The 19365-nt window shown below is 40.4% G+C and overlaps 1 protein-coding gene and 1 pseudogene across 2 annotated transcripts in view; one reads left to right on the top strand and one right to left on the bottom strand.

Annotated features, from left to right (window-relative positions):
* Positions 1-19365, top strand: part of LOC108518474 (RNA binding protein fox-1 homolog 2-like) — a 96031-nt gene that overhangs the window by 39321 nt on the left and 37345 nt on the right. The gene's annotated exons all lie outside the window — the stretch shown is intronic.
* LOC108518473 (60S ribosomal protein L15 pseudogene) lies at positions 11126-11839 on the bottom strand (annotated as a pseudogene). The gene has a single exon (XR_001882375.1). The product of XR_001882375.1 is annotated as a 60S ribosomal protein L15 pseudogene (transcript).

Raw genomic sequence — 19365 nt, 5'->3', positions numbered from 1 at the left:
AGTGTAATCTGGCTAGTCTAACCTCTTCCCTTATGCAGTGCTGTCATTTATTGTTTCTTTCACCCCTCCCTCATTTAAAAAATGAACAAAAACTTGTAGCTCTTGCATCGTGGGCTTTCTTCTTACCTGAAGTATTGCTATTAAGAGACTCCAATGTCTGTGTGGAAGACTGATCCAGCACCTTAGCTAGTCTTATGTCTGGTTCTTTAATTAATCTGTTTCATTGCCTTTCTTCTCTTTCACCAACTATTCTAAGGCCACATCCTGGGGTTAGTCAATTTAAAACTGCTTAATTTCTGAAAATTTAAAGACAAGTGTCTCATTTTCTCATTAAGACTCTTCAGTTCTCTCATTTAGTTACCCCACTGCCTCTTTTCTCCAGTGTCATTGAGAAAGCCAGTGCATGGCCCTCTCTGTATTCTCTCTCTTTTTGTTAACTTCCCTGTCTTTGCTCCCTTCCCTGTCTTTGCTCCCTTCCCTGTCTTGTTTAGATTTCGTCGTCCTTCTCTTAAACAACTCTTTGGCCAATATCCTCTCTTTATTTTCATTTCCATTATATTTTTCCTACCTGGCAAAACTCAGTACAGCTGTCTGCCGTCCTAATATCCAATCTTTCCTAGACCCTTGACTCCTGCCTGGTAGTATTTCTGTGTTTTTTGTTTTTGAGACAGAGTCTCACTCTGTCACCCAGACTGGAGTGCAGTGGCACGATCTCTGCTCACTGCAACCTCCGCCTCCTGAGTTCAAGCGATTCTCCTACCTCAGCCTCCTGAGTAGCTGGAATCACAGGTGCGTGCTACCACGCCCAGCTGATTTTTTTGTATTTTTAGGAGAGTTGGGGTTTCATCATGTTGGCCAGGCTGGTCTCGAACTCCTGACCTCCAGTGATCCATCCACCTTGGCCTCCCATAGTGCTGGGATTATAGGCGTGAGTCACCACACCTGGCCAGTATTTCTGTTTTTTTTTTTTTTGAGACGGAGTCTCGCTCTGTCACCCAAGCTGGAGTGCACTGGCCAGATCTCAGCTCACTGCAAGCTCTATCTCCCGGGTTCACGCCATTCTCCTGCCTCAGCCTCCCGAGTAGCTGGGACTACAGGCGCCCGCCACCTTGCCCGGCTAGTTTTTTGTATTTTTTAGTAGAGACGGGGTTTCACCGTGTTAGCCAGGATGGTCTCCATCTCCTGACCTTGTGATCCGCCCGCCTCGGCCTCCCAAAGTGCTGGGATTACAGGCTTGAGCCACCGCGCCCGGCCTCTGTTTTTAAGTGACCTCTTGGGGATTTGCCACAGTGGCTGTTTAAACATCCGTCATTGTCCTACATTTCCTTTCCTTTTGCTTCCCTTCACTTAATCTTGCCTCTTAATTTATAGAGACCGTCAGATTGGAACTTTTACCTTTGTGCCACCAAACTTTGCGTACCACTTTTTGTCCTTTCTGTAGTGAGTTCTGCTTGGATCTTTTCCCAAGATTTTAAATCTGCCCTTCTATATCTTTTTTCATCAACTTTAAATAAAATAAATAAATAAAATCTAGCACATTTCGCCATCTTTACCCTCCATCTGCTTTTCACTCTCCTCCCTTCTACAAGCCACCTTCTTAAAATAGTTGTCTGTACCCTTTGCAGTTCTGGTTTTCTCCTTAACCACAACATTGAAACTCTTTTCTCCAAAATCAGCATTAACCCCCTTGCAACTACATCCAATGAACATTCCTTTCTATTGTCTCTGTCCTTGGAATGCCTCTCTTCCCCTGGCTTCCCTTGTACCATGCTTTTTAGAATTTCTCCCTCTGTCTGCCAGTGTATTTTCGTTATTCCTTCCTCAGCCCACCACTGAAAAGTTGGTACTTGAAAGGATTCTACTCTAGGCCTTTTCTATTTAATTTTTTAAAATTATATATATTTCTCCTTGGGCAAGCTCGTCTATTGCTAAGGCTTTATTTATCATCTATATGCTGACAACTTCCACATTGCTGTCTCTAGTGTAGATCTCTTTCCTGCACTTAGGATGTCTGTATCCAACTGCTTAGTGTGCATCTGTGCTTGGATACCCCATAGTTAACTGCAAACACAGCATCTAAAACGGATTCTTCCTTATCTGCTCTTTTTTTTTTTTTTCAAGAAGAGATGGGGTTTTGCCATGTTAGCCAGGCTGGTCTTGAACTCCTAACCTCAGGTGATCTGCCCGCCTCGGCCTCCCAAAATGCTGGGATTATAGGCATGAGCCACTACGCCCAGCCCTTATCTGCTCTTTCTGCAAAATTCTGTCCCTGTGTAACTCAGCAACCAATGCCACCATTTACCCAACTGCTGAAGCTACTGTTATAGCCTCTTAAATGGTCCTTCTGCCTTTAATTTCATCCCTCCCATCCCACATCATTGCGTTGCAGTAATTTTTCTTAGAGTGATCCTTCTGAAACAACTCTGATCATCTCACTGCCCTTTAGTACCATTAAAAGCCATTGGTGGTCTGGCTCCTACCTCATCTCCCACCCCTTGACCCACTTGTGCATATACCATGCAGCTTCACTTTATTCCCTCTGTAACATGTCTCCTTCCACCTTTTATGGCACTAACCCTTATCTTTGAGATCTTGGTTTATTGGTACCTTTGGGAATCTTTTACTGAATTTCTAAGATAGGGTTAGGAACTCTCTTGACTGCTTTCATAGCACCTTGTGCTTTTCCCTATTTAGGATTTACTTCACTGTATTATAAGAGCCTGTTTCCTTTGAGCTCCTGCCAAACTGTAAGCTCCTCGAGGGTAGGGACTCTGTTTTAGTCTTTATTTTTTCTTTTTAAATTCCCAGTATGTAGCACGTACCTGATTTATAGTAAGCTTAGTATTTATTGCCAGTTAATGGTTGTATGGATTATAGGATTTTAGAACTGAAAGAACCTTATCTGTATGGAATATAGATGCTAGATTTGCAGGGTGAATGATCGCTGTGCGGTTCTTTTGCTAGAGATAATCATTTCAAACAAAGTCATGTTCAGAGGCCAAGGTGGCCTCCCTTTAGTGTTTTACCTCTGGCTTTCACTGGTTAAGTAGCTCTAGTTAGTTTGTCTCAAGGCTTAGTTAAACCAGTGTTTCTTAATCTTGGCTGCCCATTAGCATCCTCTGGGGAGCTTTAAGAAAAATACTTTTGCCCCAACCTCACCAAATAATTTACAGAATAAGTTTTATTCTTCTGGGAAGTTTGTCATCCATTTTCCAACTTGTTAAAGTTGATCAACAGTGGCTTTATTGTTCTGTCACAAAAGAAAAGGCATATTAGACTTTGTATTAATCTCATTTTTAGATGCACCAGTCAGTAAGCATTTGGAAATTGGGGGCCCCTGTCTGTGACCATTGGGAGCTTGCCTTATGAGCCCTTAGATCCTGATCTGTGACATAGAATGTGAGCAGAAAGTTCCATCTGCTGTGGTTGCTGCCTCCTCTCATACGTTCTCTGGCTTGAGTCACTGCTATTGTCTCACATGCTTCTTTATGACAGGCTGATGGATTAATTCCCTAGAGGCTGACCTGATGTAAATAGGAAAATTTGGTTATTATCAGTAGAAGGAGCAGGTTATTTAATTACTATTCAGTTTTAATGCTATTTATTCTTTGCTTTTAGGGCTGAAACATCTCCTGTTCAGCCATTTGAATTTTGAAAAGTTGTTAGTTGCTTTTGATAACTTTGGGGAATCAGATTAATTTTTAAAATGGTTATTAAATGTATGAGCTCATGCTAAGTGCATTTGTTTGTGGTAGTAATTGCTTTCTGAAATCTGTTTTCTGCTACTCAACTAGTATAATATTTAGAACTTGTCTTTATAGCCTTAGAAGGAATTCTGAAGGAGTTGAAAAGAACAGCCTAAATTTGTTCTTTTCCCTTGATTTTTGTGCAAACACAATTTTAGTATCGTGGCATTCAGCAGTTAATGCATTCTTGGTGTGTTGTTTATAAGTAATATTTTACAAATGTAAGACTGAAGTATTTGCATCAGTGAGTGTCATAGCTTTGAGAGATTTAAATGCTGTATGATTATAAATATTTTATTCTTGTCACTAAAAAACAAAATGGAAGCTAAAACACCAAACCTATCATAAAGACACATGAAAACAGGTTGGACTGTTTACCTTTCTTTTTCTTCCCTAAGTCATTTATGTAACAGCCCAAAAAAAAAAAAAAAAAAAGATCTTTATACAAAACTCTGTTTTCCAGTGAAGTAAGAGTTTATGGTGACTGAGTAATGCTTGGTATAGATCTGGATCTGTTTTCAGAATAGGCTGGTGTCTAAAAATCATGAGGAACTTCAGGTGGAGCAGTTGATGAATAGTCCATAAGTCCACAGTCAGCATTGCTAGCTTGAAGATAGTTAATGTTGATAACATTCTTAAACACTGGGGTGAGAGGGTAAGGATTGGGAATATGTCTATACATTTAGCTATTCTGACTGATACTTCTTTCTTTTGCCTTTTCCATTATCTCATTGACTTTGGGCTTGTTAATCCAGTGGAAGCCTTAAAGAGGGTGGGCATAAATAAAATATGCATGTTATTTTTCCTTTGCTAATGACAGTATGAAAACATTGTCTGCTTTCAAGTTTGGGCTTTTATGATGAACTGGCTCCCAGAAAAATAACTTGGCTTCTATTCGAGGTGCACGTTTTTCATTTCTTCCTTCTCCCACCTTCACAGCAGGCACAGTGAGCTTTCCATTCAGACAGTGAGCTCGTGTTGCCTTTTAGCTCAGGGAGCTCAGCCCACAAACTGTGGGTCTCAGCTTGTGCTTGACAGGACTTTGTTAAGTGAATCAGGGAGTCTGAATTATTCATTCTCCTTCCTCATCCTGCTGTTCATATCAAATTCCTGCTGTGTCTTTGGGGCATCTTGCCAGTCTTCAGCATAATTGATTTCCTTGCTTTGTGCTGTGTGGGGTGTCTGTGTCTGTGTGTATGTGTATGGGTTGTGCCTCTATTTAAGCATTCCTGATTGCCTATAATAGGGATATTTATTAAGCTTGCATGGGCAGAAGCACAACAGTTCAGCCCCAGATTACTAAAAATACAGCGGACTGACTGCTTTTATAATCTGAAGGAGAGGTTAGAATTGGTCTTTTCATTATCCAGGCTGCATTTTGCATTTTCTTTCTAAGCAACAAGGATTTGCTGCCTGATGAATTATGAGGGGGACTCTATCTAATCTATCTCTATCTATCTATCTATCTATCTATCTATCTATCTATCTATCTATCTATCTATCATTATCTCTCTCTCTCTCTCTCTCTCTCTCTCTCTCTCTCTTTAGAGATGGAGTATTGCTTGCTTTGTTGCCCAGGCTGGCCTTGAACTTCTGGGCTCCAGTGATCCTCCCACCTTCTGTGATCTGATTGGAACACCTGGGAAGGAGACTGTTCTTTTCTCTTTCTATTCTTTGATCCTGTTGTATCCTCTTAACTGTTTTTCTTTGAGAAGATATTTCATTTAGAGCCATAGACTGTTAGGAAGGACTTAAAGATTATCTAGTCAAGAGGTTGCAAACTAGAGGCCTTTGGTGTGGCTCCCACATGTGGGGTTTTGTTTGGATAACACAGTATTTTAAAGGCTTTTGGATTTAACATTTAAACATTGGGAAAGCTCACATGAAATCCAGATTTGTGACTTCACTTGGCAGCATGGGGCCAACATTCCTACATCTGACAATCTGCGGGAGCTAAATAGTGACTGTTCTCTTTTGGAATGGCCCGTTTGCTTCAGTATTGCAGAGTCTCTACCTGTGCACTTCACTCTTTACCTCTGGTGAGTATTACAGTCCCGGTCTAATCCAGTCCACCCATTTTACAGAAGAGAGGAAGAGATTTGCTGAAAACCTAGTAGGTAGTTGGAACAACTTAGGGTTTGTGTCTCTTGACTTTTAGTTGATTATGATTGTTTCTATTAGTATTTTACTTTTGCCTTTCTTACTCTTTTTTTGTTTTTCATTCAAAATATTCATTGTGTATGTACCAAGAGACAATTCTGAGAGTGTGAAAAGGAATATGATAAAGTCTCCTTTCTTGATTTGATCTTGAGGGACCAAATGAGTTTACTTGGGAACAGTCACCATCCACCATTACTGTGTCACATTATGTTGTCATCTTTTCTTCGCATCATCTGGAATTTTAAAAATTTGTCTCCTTGTTTACTGGCTGTCTTCCCAAGTACTTGAGTGTAAGCACTGTGAAGCCAGTGACTGTGTCTCGTTTAACGTTGTATCTCCATTGCCTGTCACTTAGTGAATTCTCAGTAGTTGTTGAATGAATGACTAAAGGAGGCATTTGAATTGGGCTTTGAAAGATGAATAGGAGTTTTCTGTGCAGACTGGGTAAGGGTGTTCCGGACATAGATACTAGGGTGAGCAGAGTCATGGAGGCATGAAAATACATAGTATATTCTTGTGCTTCTTTTGGGTTGGGTTTGTTCATGTGCCACAAAAAGCTATTCTTGATACAGAAAGACCATCTGGATTTGAAGGACTCTAGATCTTTGGTTAAAAAAAAAATTGAGAAACTAAATATGTTTCTGAGCCAACTTCAGTACAGCTTTTTCCCCTCTGTGGTCTTTTAGCCAGATGCTGGGCATTCATTATTAATGATTTATAGAGCTTTACCAACATATTTACCACAGTTTTATTATATAACAGATGTGAAACAAGGGTATGGTTCCAGTGTGCTTTCAGTCTAGCAACACACCCTGTCTTGGTGCAAAGCGGTCTAATATTTTGCAAGTCCAGAACAACTGGCAGTATGTAGTTATTTTTAGAGTATATGATGGACCAAGTGCATAGGGCAGAGGTTCTCAATCTTAGCTAACTGTGTGTTAGAATCACCTGGGAAGCTTTTAAACGTTTCATTGCTTAGGCCATACCCTTCCCAGACCAATTAAATCAGGAACTCTGGGGGCAGGACCCAGGAATCAGGTTTGTTTTTTTAAACATCTTCAGATGATGCTACTATGCAGTCAAGGTTGAGAACCATTGGCCTAGGGGGACACAAACAAGGGAAAGAGGCAGATTTTTGTAGCTTGTTGTAAGTTGTTGAGGTATAAGGAGGGATCCCCAAGAGGTTGGCCTTAAGAAGATTAGGTCATTGAAGAGAATTATTTAAAAAAGTAATCTGAGTGGAAGAGCAGAGATATTTTAGGGAATCAGTTTAGAAATGTATGATTTTCAGAACAGTTGAACATACAGAGATTGGAAATCTTACAGATGGTGTCAGAGATAAACAGAGTGTGCCTGGTTGTTGAGGAGGAAGAGAGCTTGGATTCCAAATTATTCATCTTCTCTAGCTTTCTAGTCACATGTAATGAGAAAACATTGCGCTTGAAGTCAAATGGTCTTGGGTCATAGTTCTAGATTCCCACTAATTAGCTGTGTTCATTTAGTTCAGTTTACTAGCCATTTATCAAGTGCCGAACACTGTTGGACACTGGAGATAAATTAGATATAGGTCTTGCCATCCAGGGTTTGATGATCTAGGAATTTTTTGTGTGTGTAACTGTAGTTAAGCAGTTATTAACATCTCTGGGCCATTCTCTGTTTGCAAAATGTGGGGATATAATGTTATTTCTGAGATTGCTTTTAGCTCTAACATCTTACTACAGTGGTTCAAAGTAAAATCTAGTAAAAATCAGCATCTCCCCAAAGTAATTATTATAGTTTTCTTCAGTAGAAAAAAAAAATCCAGGTAAAAATATGGCCAAAGGGTTTAAATTGAGACAATCTTAGAAACTTATTACATCCCTTTCCTGTCTTACTTTTCTATCAGGTTCTGTTTGATTTTGACAAGTATAGTTAGTAAGGAAGGTTCAAGAGCAGATGCCCCTGGTAGAGGGCGGGTAATAGCTGGTGGATTAGAGCTAAAGAAGAGCTGGTAAAAGTCTCCTGGTTGCAGAGCCGCGGGCAGATTGGGCAGGTGCACTACTAAAGTATGGTTTTGAGATCTTCTACTGTTTCTAGCACCTTGTTGAAAAGTTGATAACTACATTCATCACCCAGGTGAAGTCTACCATAATTAGGAAAAAATTGCTTATCTTGCCAGCAGCCGTCAGGATAAACTTAGGAGAACTGGGGAGATTTGTCTTTCTGATGATTCTTGGATTTTGTAGTGCAGTTGTTGTTTTCTTTGCTGCCTTGTAGGGGAGGAAAGGAAGAGGCTAAGGGGAGAGGGTGGGCAAAACAGCTGTCAAAGAAAGAGGAGTCCTGAAAAGCTATTTGTGTTGGGAGCTAGAGCTGTGAGTGGTAGGGCTATGGTAGTTTTGTAGGCCACACTGTCTTGTTGCTGTTTTGCTTTTGGGGACATAACACTAATAGATAAGATTAGTGGCTTATTTTTATTTTTATTTTTTTAATTTTAAATGATACCCTTAGCTTGTTAGAGTTAGAACAGCTTTTGTTCTAAAACTCTCTATCAGAGACTATTAAAGGATGATTTTTCTTATGTAACTGTTGCACTCAACATGTTCCATTGTAGGGACTGTAGCATGGTTTCTATTCAGATATCCTGGACCCTCAGACCTCAAATTACTGTCCAACCATTTCCTTTTCTCCTACCCACTTTCCTGTTCATTCTGCAGTTCTTGTAATCACCCAGCAAATCTTTATTTAGCACCCGTATGTCCTGTACCATGCTGGCTGTTGAGGATGTGGAGGGAGGCAGAGAGAGGCAGTCCATGACCTCAGGGGCTCCCAGTGTAGTAGGGAGACTGGTACCAACAAGACCTATAATGTGATAAGTGCATTGAGAGAACTGAATAAATGGGGAGATGGGGGTAGGAGGGTCTAAACTAGCTGGGACTGGTGGAAGTTAGGGAAAGGGACCTGGGGGATGTAACAGGAGCTATGTTTCTGTGTTTCAGACAGTAGAAAGAATAGAGAAATACTGGTTTAATGGGTAGAACACAGGGTGGGGGAATTAGGACTCTTCCTTTTCGGTCTTTTGTGTTCAAAAGTATAGCAGCTTTCTTTGCTTCTTGCTCCTAGCATCAGATTATCTATTCCCCCGGAATTATGTGGGTTGGAGAAGAATGGAAAGGAATTTGCCCACCTGCATGGAGGGAGAGGGAGGCAGTAGGGATGTGGGTGTTTAAAAGCCCTTGGCATGATTGGCTATAAGTACAGATGGCTGTTTGTGTTACCATTATTGTAGCTGTTTATGCCTACATTCCCTTTGGTGTGCCTCTCTCTACAGGGATAATTGTGGGGTCCTAACTTATAAGTCTTCCTGCTGCCGGATAAAATAGATGCTGATGTGTTGTGCGTTACAGGGTATACAGTGAATTCTGTGTGGGCTGCCTTCTTACTGCTGCCTTGATCTTTTGGGGCCTCGAACATAAGGGGAAAATGTTGAATTTTTTGTATGCAAATTAACATTGGGGAAAACCAGTAAAACCATAAAAATGGTTATATTCAATTTTACTAACGGTTTGACCTCCAAATGAAGCTAAAATTAACTTTGGTGAATGCTTGGATTTTTATATTTAAAAATTTTTAATTCTAATTTTTTTCTTTGAAATGGAGTCTTGCTCTGTTACCCAGGCTGAAGTACAGTGGCATGATCTTGGCTTACTGCAGTCTCCACCTCCCAGGTTCAAGGGATTCTTACGCTCCAGTCTGCTGAGTAGCTGGGACTACAGACGTGCACCACCACACCTGGCTAATTTTTGTATTTTTGGTAGAGATAAGGTTTTACCACGTTGGCCAGGCTGGTCTCGAACTCCTGGCCTCAAGTGATCTTGCCCACCTTTCCTCCCAAAGTGCTGGGATTACAGGTGTGAGCCACCGCGACTGGCTGAATGTTTGGATTTTTGAAAGTGTTAAATACCAAGGGCTGAGTATCTAGGGAAAAGGTGATTTGTCTGTGAAATCCAAGGAACTGGCTACATTCTGTGTATAACTCTGAGGGAAATAGAACAGAAAGAAGATGGGTTTTACAGTTGATCTGCATTTTTTTTTGTTGTGGGACCTTGCTCAATCTACCTAACTTTTCTCAAGCCTCAGTTTTTTCATTAGTAAAATGAAGATAATAATTACTACCATAAAGTTGTTTTGGTGATTAAAAGTTTATTATTCCACTACTAAAAGCCCTTTACAGGCTTCTTTCTTAGTATTTATGTCCTAGCAGAATGGAATCACTTGCTATCTTTTTCTCCTCTGTGCCTGTATACCATTTTCTTGTGTCTCTTTTACCTCTCTACTCAGAAAATTCTCCATAAAGTGAACACGTAACATAAATACATAAGCATGCAAAGTCAGGTTGTTCCTTAGATCTCAGCCAAATGGTATTTTCTTTTCAAGGAAGCCTTTCCTGACCCAGATCCCATTCCAATCTGGAAGGTGTCCCTTCTTTTAATTTATCTGTGCCCCCCGCTAAACTGTAAGTTCTCTGAGGGCAGATATTGTCATATTTACTATTGGGTCTTCCACTTTCTTGTCTTGTAAATGGTGTATGGTCTGTACACAAGCTACTTGCAAAACTCAGGGCAATACCAAGAGACATAGCACCCTGCTGCACCTAATTGATTTATAACCAGAAGAAAACCGCTTAATTTGCACATAATTGATGGTAAAACCTGGTTACTTTGGGGATAAATTTGGCTTTGAAAATAAACCTAATGCTTTGTGCTTTGGTAGAGATTTAACTTCTGCTCTCTTTCATACACAAGAGTTACTGCTTTGCTTTGAGTAGAAAGCCATTAGAAAACCAGGGTAGGACTTTTGGCAATTATCCAGTTTAGTAATTGGGCCAAATAGTTCTAATCTCACCACAACCACTACTTCTTAGAAAAGGATCTCTTTAAACAAAACATGGAACATCTCTGAGGATGAAAACCTAAGGGAAGGAATAGTTGGAGATCCCCAAATATACTCATCTAGATTCCCCCCATTCTTNCCTATTATACCACAGTATGTTTTATACACTGACATACAACTCCCTAATAAGATAAAGCAAAGACAAAAAAGTTTATCTTATTAGAAACAAGATACACCACCACTTATTGTCTTCAAACATTATTGCACTTTAACTTTCTTAATTTGACAAAGCATTCAAGAAACAATCTGCAGACTAGTTTTAACAGACAAATAACACCTGTAAGCAGACATGACTGTCCTAAATTGTTTATTAGGTATGAATTTTACAAACTTTACTTATATTAGCGGTAACGGTGGAGCTGGAGAGTATTGCGCCTTCTCCAAGCTGCCCGGCGAGAACCACCAATAGTATGGTGGAACTTATGGCCCTTTCCAAGGCCACGGCTCTTTCGGCCTGCAGATGTCAGCCCACGCATCTCCCTGTGCTTGTGGACTGGTTTGGTGATCCACTGGGTGTCAGGATTTCTTCTGATAGCTTTATGGAATGGATCAATGAGGATAACCTCAAAAAATTTGTATGTGGAATCTTCTCCAACCCAGTAAGAATTCAGGACTCTCAGAGCCCCACAGTGGCGTCCAGCTCGGTCCTCTGCAACGGACTGAAGGCTTCGAGCAAACTTTAGCTGGTTAACACCATGATGGACAGGCTTGCCGTAAGTTGCACCCTTAGGAACTGGGCGTTTTCGGCCACCATGGCAAACACGAATCCTATATATAACGTAACCTTGCTTGGCCTTGTAGCCCAGTCGGCGCGCTTTATCAGGCCGGGTGGGGCGGGGAGCCCTGTGGAGAGCAGAGAGCTGGCGGTACTGCCAGCAGCGGACCCTCAGAAGAAAGCGCATGACATCAGACTGCTTCTTTCTCCATAGCTCCTGGATGTACTTGTATGCACCCATCTTGGCTTACCTGATGGCTGCCGCCAGACAGAAAGGCTCAATGTTACCTTCTAATAGGTCATAACGAATTTGTGGTAAAGGCCCAACGTTCCCTGTACAGGTAAAGGCAAACCATAGCACCAATAACCCTTTACTAGTTTATAAGTAAAGGCTATCTCTGTTAGCCTGAATTCCTTGAGGGCAGGGATGGTCTGATTGATTTTCCATCCTCAATGATAAGTAAAGATATTGGCACATACTTCGTTACATGATGGTTACTTATTTGTCGAATGAGGTAGCATGGTGTAGTAGAAGATTAAAGGCTCCAGAGTTTGACAGACTCAAGTTAGTATGGCACTGACACTTGTTGAACCACGTTTTAACCTTTCTGAGCTTTAGGATCAGCTTTTGTTGTGAGAATCAAAGACATTGTACTCTTAAATTCCTGGCAATGGATGGCTATTTTTTTCCCTTGATTCTTTTTTTGAAATAATTTCACAATTAGAGAAAAGTTACCAGAGCAGCTGGCAACCCACAAAACACCCCAAACTCCTCGATTCTCTTCACTTGGATTCCCCAGTTGTTAATATATTACTGCATCTGCTTCATTGCTCACTCTGTATGTTTGTGTGTGGGGTTTGTGTACATACATACCGTTTTTCATTGTTCCCTTTCTGAGCTTTTTTTGAGAGCAAGCCGCAGATGTGGTATTCCTTCACTCCCAAACACTTCAATGTGTATTCCCCCAAATAGGACTTTCCTGTATAACTGGCATAGCTCTCCAAATCAGGAAATCAGTATTAGTACAACGTGACCATCCATCCACAGACTCCATTAACATTTTGCCAGCAGTCCCAGCAATGTCTTTTTCCTTTTTGGTCCAGTGTCTTGTCTAGGAATATGCGTTGCATTTAGTTGCATGTCACCTCAGACCTCTTCAGCTTGGAACAGTTCCTCAGCCTTCACCTTTCTTTCATGTCCTTGACATTTTGAAGAGTCTAGATCTGAGTCTGTCTGTTTCTTCATGACGGCAGTAATATCGTTTTTGGCAGGCATACCACTGCAGTGATGCCATGCTCTTCTCATTGCATCATATCTGGAGGCAAATGCTATCCCCCTCATCCCACCATCAGTAATATTGTTAACCTTGAACAGCTGGTTAAGCTGATGTCTGCTAGGTTTCTCCACATCAGATTCATCATTTTTCCTTTTGTAATCGATTATCGTCTTGTGGAAAGGTATTCTGAAATTATACTACTATCCTGTTCCTCAACAGATCTATACCTAACCTCCTTAGCACTATTGACTACTCTTTCCTGAACCAACCACTTTTATTCTGTCAAATGCTGGTCCTCTATTTCTGTGTCTGCCTGTATTTGTTAGATGTCATTCTATTACAAAGAATTTCCCTTTTTCATTTGTTTATTTCTATCAAATGGACTCCTCAAGCTTGAGGGAGTTTGAAAGTTTAGCCAGTGGGACCTGCTTTATGCTGGTTTCTTTGTCTTGTCGACCTGTCCCCATCATTCATGGGGTATTTCTTTATTTTCTGCCATAGGAAGGTTTTCCAAGTTTATTTTGTACTTTTCCTTCCAAAGCCCTGAAATCAGCCATTTCCAAGAGACTCTGGTTCTTTTAAATGGAGGATAGTAATTAGAAGCCAACATCTGGGTGGTGGGTATGCATATTGCTACTAGAGTGTCATTGCCCCTAGGCTCTCTCAGCAAACAGCTAGAAATTGTATGTATGTGTACATATATATGTACATAAACACATATATACCACATTACATCTATATTTTCATATCTCTGTGTGCTATATATGTATATATATACATGTGTGATGTTTGCATGTGTTACATATTTTAAATTACAAAACAATGCATTTTATATTATAAAATCATGAATTCACACTGATAACTCCATTAAATGCAGCCAACCTCTTTCCATATTTGTAAATATATTCTCCAGTAGGGAAAAACTTGGCTCCCCTTATCCCCAATATGTTTACTTATTTGCTTAGTGTTGCCAGTTTTCCAACCACGATGGCTGTCTCCACCACCTCTGTACCCTATTCCTCATGGTCTGGAATCCTCAGTAAATGGGCTCCTTTGGCCTATTCTTCCTTGTGGCTTCCTAACCTCCCTAGAGTTTCCCAGCTTTACCTGTAGTCCTCCAGTGTCCCCTGACCCCCAGCCACTCTTGTCTTTGGCCTCTGGGCCTGCTGTCCTGTGCATCCTTGATTCCTCAGTTCCTCACCCACCTGTGTCCTTGGCTGCTGTGCTAACTCCTCTGTGATGGAAGGGGAACAGGGCTGTTTTTTTTGAGGGGGATTTTATACATACACACATATATATATACGTGTGTGTGTGTGTGTGTGTGTGTGTGTGTGTGTGTATATTTATTCAGATATAATTTACATGCAGTAAAATTCTTTTAAGGTTATATTTCTATGAATTTTGACAAATGTAATATAGGCATGTAACCACTACCACAATCAAGATATAAAATGCGTCCATTACCATTGAAAGTTCCCTCAGGCTCTTTCACAGTCAGTCCTCTCTTCCATCCCCAGCCACTGGCATCACTGATCAGATTTTTGTTCCTATGATTTTGCCATTTCTAAAATGTTATATAAATGGAATCATGTATTATGTAGCTTTTTGAGGATGACTTTTTTCACTTAGTGTAATTCTTTTGAGATTCGCCGGTGCTGTTTTAGGTATTAGTAATGCATTCCTTTTTACTGTTGAGTAGCTTCATTTCTCTTGGGTAAATACCTAAGGGTGGGAATGCTGGGTCATACAAGTGTATATGAAGTGTATAAGTATATGAGAAACTGCCAAACTGTTTCCCAAAGTGGCTATACCACTTTGGATTCTCATCAGCAATGAATGTATCTACATTCTTTCCACTATTTGGTATTGTCAGTTCTTTTTTTTTTTTTTTAATGAGAGTCCTTCTGATAGGTATATACTGGTATCTTTTCATGGCTTCAGTTTGTATTTTCCTAAATATTAATGATGTTTAGTATCTTTCATTTGCATATTTGTCATTCGTATCTCTTTGAATGGGTCTCTTTAAATGTTTTGCTCATTTTTTAAAACGAGCAGTTCATTTTCTTTTCTTTTCTTTTCTTTTTTCTTTTGAGATGGAGTCTTGCTCTGTCGCCCAGGCTGGAGTGCAGTGACGCGATCTTGGCTCCCTGCAACCTCTGCCTCCTGGGTTCAAGAGATTCTCCTCCCTCAGCCTCCCGAGTAGCTGGGATTACAGGCACACGCCACTGCGGCCAGCTAATTTTTTGTATTTTTAGTAGAGGTGAGGTTTTGCCATGTTGGCCAGGCTGGCCTCGAACTCCTGACCTCAGGTGATCCACCTGCCTTGGCCTCCCAAAGTGCTGGAATTACAGGCGTGAGCCACCGTGCCTGGCCAGGTGGTTTGTTTTCTTGCTGAGTTCATTTTGAAATTCTCTACATACATAGCAGATCCTTTTTCCGATACACATTTGCAGATATTTGCATTCATTCTGTTATTACTTTTATAAATGTGTCTTGTTTCATATATAAAATGTTGGATTGAATTCTTGGGGCTTTTAGCCCTTATGCTCTGAATACACAAGGGAAATATTTGTGAAAGGATGGTTTTAGATGTTGAGGGAGGTGGAGATCTTGGAGGATCAGGTGGAATTGTCTCTCCTCAGTGACTGGAGGTACTTGTTGAGAAAAAGAAGGAAGGACTGAGGCAAAAAATAAGGTGTGGTGGTGGTGGTCAGAATTTTTGGTTGGAGGATTTGGTATAGCAAGTTCAGGGGTGGATAATGGCTACTAGTTGTGTAAAATAGAAAGGTAAGAAGTCAGGGGATTTAACATGAAAAGTCTTGAACCTAGCTGAAATCAAGCAGGGAGCTGAAAACAATGTTAGTAACCATGTTGTTCAGCCTTTTCATTTGATAGGTAGGAGATAGTCTTAAGAGAGGGGATGCAATTTATTGAAGATTATATGGGTCATGAAGTGACAGTTAGGACTTAAATTCAGATCTTTAAGGACAGTAGTGAAGGAGGGGCTCAGCCCATGTAGGAAGATACATTTGGGGTGGGGCAGGAGGTGGAGGAAAAACTAGAATTCTAATGGCATATGTTTTTGTTATTCTTTATATCCTTCACATAATTTGTAAATATTCTTGTATCTACTCAGTATATAGTAAAATAACAATAACAAGTCTGGAATGGCAACAGAATTAGTGATTGAGCTGGCAATAATTTGACCAGAAATCAAATTGGAATCTATTTTGGGTCAAACAGAAAACACTAGCGATCAAGTGGGAACTCATTTTTGGCACAACACGAAAGTTTGATTTTTTTTTTTCTGTTCCTGACATCAAAAGGGAAAAGATACTAAAGACAATAAAAGATCATAGATCTGAATTTTGCTTGTTACAGTTAGCTTTGAAAATACTGACTCCCAAGGTTAGGATTTACTGGGATTAGAACTGCCTTTAAATTAAAAGAGAATGATAAAAGGAAATACCTAGAAAACCTGATAGTAATAGTTATTTCATTGGATTCCTAGTCTAAATCAGGCACTGTGTTAGGTTTCTTGGCATTACATTTTCTTAATCTTTCCTTAACTTTGCAGAATATTTGGTGACATTTATGTTCCTGTTTTATCAACGTGGAAATTGGGATTCAGAAAAATTACATGATATGCTTAAGGTCATATGATTAGTAAGTGAGCTGTGTTCATCCCTAGGATTGTGTAGTGTCAAAGTTTGCTCTCCTTTCCTTTTACCAGTGCTAATTAAAGTGTCATTTGTAGACTGATATTAGTTTGCTGTTTATTACCAATTCATACAATATAGGTGCGGAGATTGTTTGTATGCACTTAGAACTCAAATAGCAATTTGACAGAATACTTTTATGAGTGTTAAGTCTAACAATAAAAAACTGGGGCTTGTATTTTGTATTTCTTGTTTTTTAAAATTTTATTTTTCTAGTAGTTCATTTTACTGCACCTTACAAAAGTATGATTCCCTGATGGATTGGAAAGTTAGCAGAAAAGGTTGCTCCTCACAGTTAGTTTGAGAAGCCCTGTCTACTATGCTGCCTCTGTGCTGTTGAGAGACTCGCATCAGGATGAAATTTACTTTAGTATTTCTGTTGAGTTTTGAATGGCTGGGGAGAGAGGGTCAGAGAAAAGGGAAGAGGCAGTAGGGAAAAGATGAGGCTCCAGGGGAGGAATCTTTGGAAGGACTTTGCCCTTAAGTGGTAGCAGTAAGATGAAGGCAATAAGATGAGGGGGGATGCCCTGCCTCCTTTGGTTGAAAGTAGTGTTAGGAATCTGGTGTCTTTCTGTAAAGCTCTAACCTGTGTTTTTTTCTTTCTTTTTTTTTTTTTTTTTATGGAGTCTCACTCTGTCACCCAGGCTGGAGTGCAATGGTGCAATCTCGCCGCAACCTCTGCTTCCTGGGTTCAAGTGATTCTCCTGCCTCAGCCTCCCGAGTAGCTGGGATTACAGGTGCGTGCCACCATGCCTGGCTAATTTTTGTATTCTTAGTAGAGACGGGGTTTCATCATGTTGGTCAGGCTGGTATTGAACTCCTGACCTTGTGATCCACCCGCCTCGGCCTCCCAAAGTGCTGGGATTACAGGTGTGAGCCACTGTGCTTAGCCTAGCCTGTTTTTTATTATACCCAGTGGCAATGCTGGTGTTGTTATAGATGAGAACAAATGTAGGAAAAAGAATTTACAGAAATAAAGCAACTGGATGTAGGAGTTCAGAAAATCTAAAAACTCCTTTTCTCTCCTTAGAAATACAGACACACTCCCCTTGAAGTGTTTTCCCTTTAAGGAAAAGGCGGCAATTCTTTGGCAGGGCCAAGCGTTTTGATTGGCTCCTTCTACTGCTGTTTGCCACGAAGAATCCTGACCAGTTTTGTTTAGAGCTGGTCTGGGAGTCAGCCGAGCTGCCAAGTTCTCTGTGCCTAATTTGAAGTGTATTAATGTTTCAGGACTGGACCAGATCTCTTATAGGCACCTCCTACAGTTCAGCTTTCCACGTTCCAGGAGGAAATGTGACCCTGCTGTTTTGGGAACCCCACCTCATATAGTCTTACTTCTCTCCGAATGTGTTTGAAGTCTTGCCAGCGTAGAGAGGGGAAGTTTAACACACTGAAGAGAATACATTTTTAGGGAGCCTGCCCACAATGGGGTCGGTCCCCTCTGCCGCAGCCAAGGAAAAGGAGCCCACTCATCCTTCAGGTTACTTAGCATATGAGATTAAGGCCTCAGCCCATTTAGGAGTTATTTTCTCTCCTTCTGGACATGAAATGGTAAAACAGGCCCTTTAAGAACTAGACCGTTTTTAGTTGAGAAGAAAACAGATGAGAGCAGATACTGTGTGTACTTCTTGGCAAAAACCTTGTATGTGGTTCACAGCAATTCCTGCCATTCTGGTTGTGTCTGAGGGTCTGACAACAGACAGTTCTAATCACAAACGTTTTACTTGCTGGACTGGTTCTTAATGCCTAGAACCCAGCCTTAGGTCAAGAATTGGTTCCTAATTGCCATAGGTATAAAGGTGGCACTCCTATTGAGGGAGTTTTCAGTGTTCCTGCTCTGGTTGTCACCAGTGTGGCTTGGGAGATGGTTTATGTAGGTCTGTCCCCTCTCTGGATATAAACTACCTGTTAAACAGTTACTGACTTCTGTAAGTTTAGGCAGTTGATAGTGCCAACCTTTACATTTTATGGTGAAATATAATTTTCAGATTTATTAGAACAGTTTAACGGAAGAAAATAAGAGAAAGAGCCCTAAAAAGGTGTAGACTGTCAAAGAAGGCTCATGGAGGAAGCATCAGTTAGAGGACTCTCACAGTACTTTATGATTACCTAATCATTGTCAAGTATTGGACTAAAATTGTCTTTGAACATCTCTCTCTGTTGCCTGTAGATTATAAACTTCTTGAGGATAGGGCAGTTTCTATTCTTTTTTTATATTTGAATCTGGCCTTCTTGATTGATTTGGTAAATATTTATTGAGATCAATTAAAATAAGATGCTTTAAAACTGAGCACAAAGGACAAGTTACATTTCAGTAGCTTGGTAGTGAATTTAATTCTGCAGGTCTTGGTGCTGTACTTCTTTGGTCAGTTTGCTGGGCCCAGATGGCTAGGCTTGTACTTTCCTTAAACATTATAATGGCCTTTCTTGGTTATGATGTCTCTAAGCACTATGAGGACAGGGAATATGGCTCATAGAAGAGGGTGCCAACTGACAGCCTCTGTCCATTCTCTCTATCCACACACAATTCCTTTCTGTACAGTCTTTGGTAGGTAATAAGAACATTTCTTTAAAGTGATGATTCCTAGGTGAAACTGGAGGCCAGTTTTGTGTGTACTCCTATGTTTTATTAGGTGTGTGGGATTTGAGGAAGTTGTGGTGCTGGAAAGAATCTGCCTTGCCCCATATTACTGGTGAAAAAATAGAGACCTAGGAAGCATAAATAATTTATTCCAAGCCATATGGCTACTTAGTGGCCATCAAGACTATTGTCCAGGTTTCCTGAGTCTTTTTTTTTTTTTTTTTTTTTTTTTTTTTTT

The sequence above is a fragment of the Rhinopithecus bieti genome, unplaced genomic scaffold, assembly GCF_001698545.2.
Source record: "Rhinopithecus bieti isolate Rb0 unplaced genomic scaffold, ASM169854v2 scaffold_42532, whole genome shotgun sequence".
NCBI classification, from domain to species: domain Eukaryota; kingdom Metazoa; phylum Chordata; class Mammalia; order Primates; family Cercopithecidae; genus Rhinopithecus; species Rhinopithecus bieti.
Note: the sequence above shows the minus strand (reverse complement) of the source record. Positions and strands in the feature narration are given on the sequence as shown.